The sequence below is a fragment of the Cupressus sempervirens genome, chromosome 5 (genome assembly GCF_028749045.1).
Source record: "Cupressus sempervirens isolate cs-2001-9-10 chromosome 5, ASM2874904v1, whole genome shotgun sequence".
Lineage (NCBI taxonomy): Eukaryota > Viridiplantae > Streptophyta > Pinopsida > Cupressales > Cupressaceae > Cupressus > Cupressus sempervirens.
Window position 1 is genome coordinate 200,853,097 of NC_143122.1, and position 12,346 is coordinate 200,865,442.

The following is a 12,346-nucleotide window of genomic DNA, read 5'->3' on the forward strand; positions in this document are numbered from 1 at the left end:
CTTAGAGATGGAGGCTTTTAAATTAGACAAGGTCATTGACGATTAGGTGAGTGACATCCAACTCATACTGCAAAAACTTGAGAAACCAAGACAAGATTTGAAGAAATCCCTAAAAAAGAGAAAGGAATTTGCTATCGAAGATAAACAATTTTCCTATGAAGAAGTTGAGACTAAATTACTATTTGAATCCATGAATCCAAATGACAAGGCATATATAGATCTACTTAAAAAGAACAAACTCCTAAATGAAGAAATAAGAGGAATGAAAAGAGAACATGAAATCCAATCAGTAAGATTATGTGAAGTGACTAAACAAAAGAAGAAAGTTGAAGAAGATAGGACCATGGTTGAAGAATACAAAAGGGCAATGGCTACTAGACTTGAAGAAAGGATATCAAAAGTGCAGAAGTTCACAAACACTCAACTAGACATGATGAATCAACTGATGCTTGCAAACTAGGAATTGAATCATAAGGATGTGGAAATCACAAAAGGACGTACTAAAGAATGAACTAAAAACTAAGAAAAAATGTATGGAGAGATTCAACAAGGAAAAAGAATCAATGAAATACTTTGAAGAAATCGTGAAATCATCTAGTCTCACTGATGGATCAAAACATTCATACACTAAGAAAGGAAAATCTTCTAGGAATGGAGAGCTAAGGAATGAAATTTCAAAGGAAAAACCAACATGCTGTCACTATGGAAAACTTGGTTATACTGCAAAAAATTTTCAAAGCAAACATGGTATGCAAAATCCTAAATCTAAGTTTATTGGTTACTATTTTTACTATAGAAACAAGGACAACAAATACATGAGTGTAGTTCAAGAATGAGGAATGCATCTACTACACCTAGATTTGAAGGATATTGTTATAACTATCAAAAGTATGGGCATAGAGCATATGAATGAAGATCTCTCAGACAAAATATTATTGGACAAATCAAAGATAAAATTATGCACCTAACAATGCATGTTCCAAATGTCACAAGTTTGGACATATAAACAAGAATTGTAGGACTCAAGTGCATTCATCAAATCAAGAAAAAGACAAAGGTAAAGGAAAAGTAGACATTGAGAAAATGAAGAAGGAGATGAATCAAAAATGGAAGAAGAAATAGAAGATGGAAATAGTGGAGTAAATGGAGCTAAGGTCACCCAATCCAATGGAGAAGGTGACCATGTCATCTCAAACTAAGCAAGAAAGGTATGTATGGAACTCTATATTTAATTAATATATCATACATCAATTCCTTACATGAAATCTACCAAAGTTCATATTTCCATATATAAAGATGCAAAAGAACATATTTATGAAATAATGTCAAACATCAATAAAATTGTCTATGTTGACCGAGCATTGCAACATGGACCAAGCACTTTAGAAATGAAATAGGAGAGACTAAATGAAATGGTAGAGACCAGGTGATATGGAAGAGATTGAACTATAAATTAAAGACCTAGTTCAAAAACACCAAACTTGTTTGAGACAGTTAGCTTCCACCTACCTAAGTACAATACATTAATGAAGACCCTAAATCAATGAAAACAAGGTATATATTGAATTTTAAAGGCATTATCTCATACCTTGCATACATATTTGAAGAGCACAAAGTGATTTGGTGAATTTAGTGACTAGAAAAATATTTCAAGAGTGATTTAAATATGAAGCTTTAATGAGTGGAGATCTAAACTATGCCAAGTAATTCAGAAGATAAAGAAGAAACTTTGAACCCTAACAAAAGATATGACAGCTTCATCTATCACTAGAATGAGAGAAGAGCTTAGTAAAATTCAACTGGTGAAGAGTGATGATTATCCTCCACCAAATTTTTGTGCTATTCCAAAAATTGCCATAGAATGAGATTTAATAGTGCACTATCCTCGATAGTGTTGAAAGGAGATTGTTGAGATGAGGAAGATTGATGAAGCCTATCATGGAACAATCATTATTTTGCCACTGATGTCAAACCTACTACTTGTTGGTGAGACAATTTCTTACTTTGGCCATAATGCTATCATTTGATTGATTGAAGAAGTGGATTTGAAAAGAAAGGATAACTAGAGAACCTAGAGAAAGGTTGAGATATATGGTGTATAAAATGAGCACTAAGACCAAGCAAAACATTGATGATATAGTGTATTGTTTATCTACTTAGTCTATAATGAAATCATACTTAAGAAAAGACTAGAAGGAGGCTAAGTAAAGAAATGTGTTTGCCAAGCCTAACTAATAAAATAGTGGAAGCCAAGAAAAGTTAGTGTAGGTCAAGCAGAAAGTTCGTTGAAGCTGAGCAGTAAGTTCAATATGTGCCAAGCAAAGAAATCTAGTTTGTGCCAAGTGAAGAGAAATCTTAATATATGTCAAGTGTTAGAGGATGGTAGTAATGATCAAGAAAAACTTAGTTTATGTTGAGCATGTTGGTGTTCTAAAACTATTGAATCAACAAAATGCTCAATACCAAAATGATATCACTCACACAATCTAAGGATTAGCCAATTCCTATTAACAATTAAATGTGAAAACCATTTGGACCCAACTTCAACAAAACCAAGGGTGGTTTTCTACTCTTTAGGCTCTGCAAAACCAAGGGGGGTATACCCAGGGATGATTCAAGACTGGGAAACATTTTATGAGGATTATTTTAGTTTCATTCTTATTCTCATCTCAAATCCTCAAATACATGTATAATTATTGACAATTTGATAAACACATCCCATTTAATAGATCTGGCCAAAATTCTTCTATAGATCTGCACGTGTTCTTAGCAATAGTGGCTAACTGAAGCTAAAACATTCCATGCAAACAAGTACCAGCCAACTTTGAAGATCTTCAAGAAATAAAAGTAAAATTCATTATAATTCTACATTTGAAAAGCATTTATGAAATATTTCTCTTCCAACTGAATCAATTTGACCAATGCCTAATCCATTAGGGTTCAGAGTCTACTACAAATCCATAGATCTAATTTTTTGTCTTACAACAAATATTATCAACAATTAGATTATCAGAATTCATCATTCAAAAAATCCTTCCTACTACTGTAGCAACCTTATCAAATTCATCAAAGCTTTTACTTAATCCATTGAATTAATAGCAGTGGTGAACAAATATACAACCTAAATGGATTGCATTCAGTTGCACAAGCCTTTACTCATACAATATCAAGATAACTAAGTCATTAAAAGGAGACAAAATTTAGAAAGAACTAATATGTGGATAGCTCATAATTTGTATTCATTTTCTTTGAAAATTGTATACATTTGTAGTAACTCAGAATGACCTTCAGAAGAAACACATAGATCATTCTATATTAATGCATTTTCAGGAACTAACATAGATGATACATCATAAAACTTGCTCAAACATTGGACCAAAAATAGACTAAGTATACCACCTAGAGCATTAGAAATTGGACCATTCTCTAGCCCTAGAATCCCACTTATATAATGTGAGATGCAACAAGCTACAGGCTAAGAGAAAATGGTAGGTTTCCTATACAAGAGATAATTACATACACCTATCATAAAATGACAAAAATGTGGGTAACAAAAGATGTCTAGATCAAACATTCCTTTTGGTGGGTCCTCTTCTATCACATCCTCTATTGTTGTTGATTTAGTTGTTATTCTAATCCTTGTTTGTATGCAACTAGCAAGCTAACCAATGATGAAGTTTTTTCTAATGATTGCAAGTTAGTCTCCACCTATGGGTTTTCACCATCTTTATCTTGTACGATGGGAATAACTTCTACTTTTACCTCTTCTTTGGTTGTATCAATGTCCTGTGGGCCTAGGTCTATAACTGAAAGTGACTAAGCATTCATGTCTTCTTCTCCCTGTTGACCTTGTGTAGTGATGGTGTCAATGATTTGGATCTCATCACCCTGCACCTCATCACTGTCAGTTTCTACTTCCTCAAACTATTCATCAGGAGCTATTTCTACCATCCACTTGTCAAATAGTGTGTCATTTGGCCAATTGAATTGCAAAATATCACTCTACCTCTTGAGCACATAATCAGCCTCATTATCAATAGTAACAAAATTTTGTTTCAAAGAATCAAAGAATATTTGGGCTTTCACTATTTCTTTAGTTGTTGTGGCCCACCATGCATGCCATGTTTCATTGATAACTTGATTCATTCTTAAACAAAATAAATCATCAAGCTCCTTAGCCAATTCATCTTTGCTTTTCAAATTATTCTTCTTATCTAGGGCACAAGGAAACAAGCTAAACTTTTGGCTCTTGCACTTATCTAAGTAGCCAACTATTATTCTTTGCAAATGAATTCTCTTATTGTCAAAGTCAATATGATTAGAAACAATATCAAAAGTTTTCTCAATTAGATCACAGGAGGTTTTTATAATAGAATAACATAAAATTTTGATCTCCTTCCTCCTTCTTACCCACTTATTCACAATGGGTTTTAGAGCCTCATCACTTGCTTTCATTTCATCCTAGATACTGATCACCCTAGCCAATTGATCATAAACTAGTGGCAATTCAACTTTATCCCCCAAATATGTAAGAGCCTTTATTAATTTTTCCTCATATTTCACATTCAACTCCACATGTAAGGCCCATAGTTTATTCTTTTCTTCTTCAAAGTCCTCAGCAGTGTAATACTTTGGCCTTTGGGGTGCATCTGGTACTTCTATGAGGGGGGTGGCTTTAAAATTTTTAGTTGGGGGGTGAGGGTATGTTATTCTTCACATTTTCTGTTTAGTTAGGGACTGGCTTACCATCTTTCCACTGGGTGGTGTAAGGGTAATTTTGCATTCTAGGCTTCCTATTGAAACTATTGTTATTCATAAGGGCCTTTTCTCTATCATTAGGCTTATGTGTATTGAAATTAGTTGGGTTCATCTTTTTCAGCAACTCTAGCACTTGACCTATTGTAGGTTCTTCAGGCTTCTTTCCTACAAGGGTTTTATTAGCTTCTTTTCTGTTATTATTTTTTGGATTAAATAATTTTGGATCATCCCTTCTCCCAAGCTTACCTGATGCCTTCCTATTATTCTCAATATTTACTACAACCTTATAGGAATCCCTTAAAGTTTTGGGATCCTTATCCCTCAATTGATAAGCCATTTTGCTATCAAAAGCATTGAAATATGTTGTGAGACAAACATCCTCATTCAACCTCATAACTTGAAACAATTTGTACATACATTTATGGAATCTTACATTGAAGTCGAATGTGGACTCATTAGGATTCTTCTTGATATTGTTGAATTCATTTAACACGAATCTAGCATTAGTGCTATCTCCATATTGTTATTTGAATAACTTCTCCAAATCACTCCATGAGCTAATATTGTCATCAAGTGGCCTTTTGAACCAATCCCTTGCATCCTTAGTTAGTGAATGAACAAAAAACTTCATAACCACATCTTCATGTTCAACTTCATAGTCATTTAACATATCTATGAAAATTCTCAAATGTTCTTCACCAGTAACAATATTATTCCTAGAAAATTTAACCACTTTGTCTCTTAAATCAAACAATATGGGATGTGGAGCACCAAGGATACCAGCAAATGATATTTTTCTATACTTTTCTAGGTATACATGTTTCTTATGGAAACCAAGAACATTTGAGGTACTCACTATGTTAGCTTGGTTTAGAGCAGTAGCTTGGGATTGTTGAGGTTGGACAACAGGTACTAGAGTATACGTGGTGGATGATGAGGCAGGAGCAGACTGAGATATTCCTTGCATTGAAACTATTGGTCCAGAGGGAGTTATAGAAGCTAAAGCTGGGAGGGATAAATTTGGCCATGAGGCTAATGCAAAAATTAGTCTTAATAAACTAAATTTTTCTCCTAGTTTCTGTAGCTTGAGCTTCATTCTCCACCTTCTCAAGCTCTTTCACAAGATCTTCTTTCTCTTTTCTAGCCTTTTCTAGTTCTAAATCTAACTTTGACATAGAAGTTTTTGTGTGTTTTCTTGGTTGAGCTTGAGGTTCATTTATCTGGACTCCTATAATTTTACCCTTTCCTTTGTTTGCAACTTTCACAATGGGTTCTACAAGATTTATTTGAATAGGTTTACAATCTTGGACTTGAGCAATAACTAGTTCTTGCTTTTGATTAATGCATTTTTCTTGTTCTTGAACCTTAGCTCTCAAACTATCCACATCTCCAAACACATCAGTGTGGAGAGTTTTGGTATTCTCTTCTAACCTTTTGTTTTGTTCTTTCAAGGCAACCATCCTTCTTAGTAAAGCATCTCTTTCTATTATGGCATCCAAGGTGGTTTGCTCCTTCTCTTTTTCAAGAAAAATGCACTTAGCTTCTTCTTCAGCTACCCATTTTTTAGAAATCCTATCTCTGAGTGTAGCTCTATAGGATCTATAGAAGTAGCTTCTGAATTAGCAAGATCATCCAGGTCTATAAGATTTGGTTCTTCATACAGGACCATTTTAGGATTAGAGGGATTTCCAAAAGAATTCTTGAATCCTAACCTACAATGCATCTCAGCTATGAGATCTAGTCTAGGGGAAGTATTCCCTACTGGTGACATATCTTTATCTTGATTTGTTCTTTTATCTGGTACTGGGGTACTGAAAATTCCTCCTAATAGTCTTGTGGTTTTAGATTCAGAACTAAGTGAAGAAGACTCTCTCCCTAATATTGGTTGATACTAGGAATTTACGGACACACTACCTCTAGGTTTCCAGGTTGGATTTGGATCTATCCTTTTCTTATTTTGGTTCTTCCTACCACCTTTCGATAAATCACTATACATTGGTTCATCAGGATGAGTTCTTGTGTAAGCTCTTGTGTTTCTCCTTTTGTCAGCAATATTCACTATTTATAAAATTAGCACTAGCTCCAAAACCTTGACTGAGTGGCCACCCTTTTCTTGGGAAAATACATGATTAAAATTACTCTTGACTTTGAGGAAAAATACAAGTAGAGATAGAAATATCAAATACAGATGAACCAATCACTGATATTGTATGACTGCAACTCTTACTTGTTAGATAAGATACCTGGAGAAACTAGATACATCAGTGTGTCATCGTGGTGTTTGGGCTATTATCTCTTTAAATAATCAAGGTTTGTCACTAAAATATCCCCTTATAACCACAGGAAAAACTTAGATAATCTAACACACACATACCCAACAAGACCAAAGAAACTGTAGTACTTTTCACAGATATGTTGGACAACTCCCCAGCAGAGTCACCATTTTGTTGGTGTTTGAAAATGCTGGAGGGTTTTCAATTATCCCAATGAGAATATGACATATCTAGGGGTAGCTAAATCCCATTTTCAACATGCCATTTTAGACATCGGGCCAACTATAAGGCTTGACCCTTCTTCTACTTCAGACTCTGCAAGACCTAGGTGGGTAGACCTCAGATTCAATTGATATTGTACCAGTGCAAAACATATCCCTGAATCTATTTACTGTAGATGGAAACCCCTAAATCTCCTAATGACTTATGTAGTAACAAAGAAGTGCAGTAGTAAATTACAACTCTATGGAATGCACAAGCTGAGTGAGAGTTAAATTGTTCTAGCTCTTCAACATAAAATGTAAAGATAATTTGAATTTGATTTGATTTTATAGGGGTTGGAAAATATTGGAATTTTTTCTCTGGAATGAAGACAATTTGTGGAATTGGCCTGGAATTGATGAATTCTGAGTGGAAGATATGGGATGTGCTAGTTCCAAACCATGAAGCTTTTCTTTGGCTATGATACCCCCTTCCCATCCCATCAATTTCTCATTCCCACCATTTTCTCTCTTGCATGACAGCATTTTTTCATTGAATAGTCTAGTTTATTAGGTTTTTTATGAGTTAAGTTCATGCATTTTATGTATTATTTTAAGGAAATCAATAAAAGGAATAGCAAGTGTTTAGTTTCAGTTTAAATCTTGTCTCCTTTCTTAGTTGAGCTGTCATGTTTTATGGTCTTTGAACAAAGAGCCTAGATCATAAGTGTAGTCCCTTAAGGCTATATGTTGCTTCATTGTTGCTTGTAATTCAAGGAATTATGTAAATTCTTTAGAGATTCAATAGGTTGTAGGTTTATTGAGGAGGATATTAGGTAAGAATGAGATTTAGATTGAACATTGATATCCAATTTACAAGGTAAATGGATAGATCTGGAGTCTTGGCATAAGTATGTGTTCAAGATATCCAAAGTGCATGAAGGAGATTTGAGAATTGCCCAATGGATGAGGCATTGATCTGCTATAGGATCATAAGCTTTTTGTTCATACCTAGTCTTCATCCATTTTCCCACCCACATAAAATCAAATCAAATTCAAATTATCTTTACATTTTATGTTGAAGAGCTAGAACAGTTTAACCCTCACTCAGCTTGTGCATTCCATAGAGTTGTAATTTTCTACTGCACTTCTTTGTTATTGCATAAGTCGTTAGGAGATTTAAGGGTTTCCATTTGCATTAAATAGATTTAGGGATATGTTTTGTACTAGCATGATATCAATTGAATCTTAGCTCTACCCGCCTAGGTCTTACAAAGCCTGAAGTAGAAGAAGGGTCAAGCCTTATAGTTGGCCCAATGTCTGAAATGGCATGTTGAAAATGGGAGTTAGCTGCCCCTAGATATGTCATATTCTCATTGGGATAATTGAAAACCCTCCAACATTTTCAAACACCAATAGAGCAACTTGGTGTTGTTTGAGCATCAAAAGACAGTGTTTGTCGAGCAAATAACTTTTTATTGTTGAGTGCCAATAAATGAGTTAGATTGAATATTTGACAAATTTGAGCTGACAAAGTTGATTTCTTGAATTCTATGAAGTGTGTGGAAGATAACTATTATGAGTTGGTGGCACAGAATTCAAGATAAACCATTTTGAGGTTAATTCAAAGAGGATTGTAGAGGAAGTTTCTAGAAGGGAATAAAATGGAAAAGTGGGAAGATTCAATGAATTTGAGCTAACCCTAGAATGAATAATTATGGTTAGAGTGGAAAAACACCTAAATTATCTATTTAAGGAGATAACAAGTCAGAAGCAATTTGTCGTGCATGAGAACCTGAGAAAGACTAGAAGTCTAAGGTGTTGCTTCATATGGTCACTAAATGAAAGAGTCTATAGTTGGCATACAAAGCAAGAAGGCTTAAGCAGATGAAGGATTTAAGGATGAAAAAGCTATTAGAGATGATGAGGATGAATGCCAAATATAATGGAGGACTAAATGTGAGATCTGTAATCTACAAGTGAGTTTTTTAATTATCAAATCAAGTCTTGTTATTACTCTCTAACAATTGTATTAGTTTGGATAAATCCTTTAGACTAAGATTGACCTAACACTCAATGGTAAATCCTTTAATAGGGTGACATTCGGATGGAATGTTCTAAAGTACTCTAACAAGCCTCACTCCTAATAAGGTGATTGAAATCCTTTAACCAAGTCAAATTTAACATTGTACATTGTAACTTTTAACAAGGTTGGCTCCTCACAGGGCTCACTTCAAAAGAGTGAAAATTGGTAGCATGTCACTGGTGGTTTTCACAAATTGGATTTCCATGTAAAATCCTTGTGTCAAAATGTGTAATTGATTTTGTGGTATTACATGTTTACATTTCTACAAAGTTATTTTGACCTAGGACAACAATATGAAAATGTCTAAGATATTGAATGATCAATGCATGCATAAGTATAAGTTGAAGTACTAAAAAGTTGTATTTGTACATTTGGACCTTGGATAACTAATTCACCCCCTATGCCCTCTTAGTTATTCTAAAGTATTCTAACACTTGTTATTAGAGCACCAAGTGGTTGTGAAAGAGAAAGTTTCAATGTACTTAAAGCTAAAAATTAGGATATACAAAAAGGAGGTGCCCAAGTTAAACAAGGTAGACTTTCCTACATGGAAAATTTTGATGAAGCTACATCTAGGACATCTTGAAGATTATGTCTCGTTGACTATCACCACTAAGCATGTTGATCCAACTAGAGTCCTAACTATTGAACAATTGAAACAAAAGAAAGAACACAATCAGGCAATGTTGGGGATTGCATCTTCCCTAAGCTATTCAGAGTTTGATTACATCAAAGAATGTGATTCTGCTAAGAAGATGTGGGATGCCCTATAGAAGATCTATGGAGGAGACAATAATGTGTTAACAACCAAAGCTAAAAGTCTTAGAGGAAAATTTGATGCAATGAGAATGCAAGAAGGTGAGACTATAGTCCATTATTGTGCAAGGATCAAAGATGTTTTTAATGCAATTTGAGGATCTGATGGATAGGTTGAAGATGAGATTGTGATCAAAAAAGTATTGAGAACCTTGTTTCCTATCTATACTATTAGAGTCTCTACTATACAAGAACTAAGGTGTACTCCTAGTAGTAATTCTATCCTTAAAGGACTAGTTGGAAGACTCGTTGCTTTTGAACTTTCAAATTTTGATAATTTTAAATCTAAGAATGTTGAATCTACTTTCAAAGCTAAGCTGACACTTAAAGAACCTAAAGATAAGAAAAAGAAAAAGGTCAAACATGTTTCTAGTGACAGTGATACAGATGATGAAGAGCCAGAATAACTAGAAGCACTAATAGATAGGAAATTTCATAGAGACAAAGGAAAATACAAGTAAGTTACCCATCATATGTTTTAATTTTAATGAGGCTGGTCATATTGTAGCAAGATGTCCTGAAAAGTCAAATTGCAATTTAATGAAGAAAAATACAAAGGTAGCAAAGATGAAAGTAAAAAAGACTATAAGGACAAGGGAAAGAAGGATTGTTACATTGTTGAAGAAGAACCCAATGATGAATCTAAGGAAAATGATGATGAAGTTGTCTATGTTGCTATTAAAGATTATTCTGATAAAGATGAGCCAACTACATTGATATCCTATATGAACAAAAGTGATAGATGGATCATTGACAATGGATGTTCACATCACATGACTAGAGACAAAAGTAAGTTCATTACCCTTGAGTATTACGATGGAAATAGTGTCAAATTTGGTAATGATGCACCATGTTTGATAAAAGGAAAAGGATCAATAAGATTGATAGAAAAGATCATGTGTGACAAGGCTTACTATGTGGAAGGACTTAACTATAATCTATTGAGTTTGTCACAATTAAATAGTATAGGATGCAAAATTGAATTTGATAATAGGAAGCCTAAGATCTATGATACTTATGGAAAACTAATTGGAAGTAGAGATCAGACTAGAGGTAATCTATTTTATCTTAACATGTATGATGCTAATTTTTCTTATTGTAAAATTTGATGATGTGTGGCTATGGCACAAAAGATAATGTCATGTAAATTTTGATAATTTGGTCAGTATCAGTAGATGAAAAGAGCCAGAGGTTTTCCAAAATTGAAAAAACTTGATAATGTAATTTGCAAAAAATGATAGTTAGGAAAGATGACAAACTTCAAGTTTGCAAGTAAGACTCATACTTCAAAATAAACTTTGGAATTAGTTCACACTAATTTATGTGGACCAATTGATGTACAAAGCTACAAATGTGAGAAGTGTATTATCCTATTTGTTGATGATTACTCTAGAATGATGACAGTGATTTTTTTAAAAGAAAAATTTGATTCTTTTCAAATGTTTAAGTGATATTTGGCAAGAGTTGAAAATGAAACTGGTAAAAGCTTGAAATGCCAGAGATTTGATCGAGGTGGAGAGTTTACATCAAATGAGTTTGAAAACTTGTGCAATGATAGAGGAATCAATAGATAAACTTTTGCACCTAGAACCCCTCCTCAAAATGTATTTTTTGAAAGGAGGGTCAAATATGTAATGGATTGTGCTAGAACATTGATTGATTATGGAGAATAATGTTACTTTGAAATATTAGAGAGAAGCTATTAGTACAACTATCTATACCTTGAACTGAGTACAAGATAAGAAAGGTACAAATTCCATACCTTTTGAATTATGGTATGGATACTCACCCAATGTCAAATATTTTAAGGTATTTAGAAGCAAGTGTTACATTCTTAATGACAATAGAAATGGTAAACTTGATGCTAAAAGTGAAGAAGTTATATTCCTAGGTTATTCCACAAGAAGTAAAGCTTATAAGTGTTTAAATACTAACACTAACAAAGTTGTGGAAAGTATAAATGTAAAGTTTTATGAATATAAAAAAGTGCATGAAGATGAACCAAAGAAGGAACCTAAAAGTTATAGAATATTTATGTACTACTATGAGGGCATGTCTGTTGATGCTAATAATTTTGCAAATCAAGTTGTTAATCAACAAGAATCAATGATTATCAAGTCACATACAATAGATGTCAAGTTGCATTCAAGTGCCGAGTTGTAATCAAAAGTTACGTACATTTTGACACTGAGATCAGTTTACATGAAAGGAAT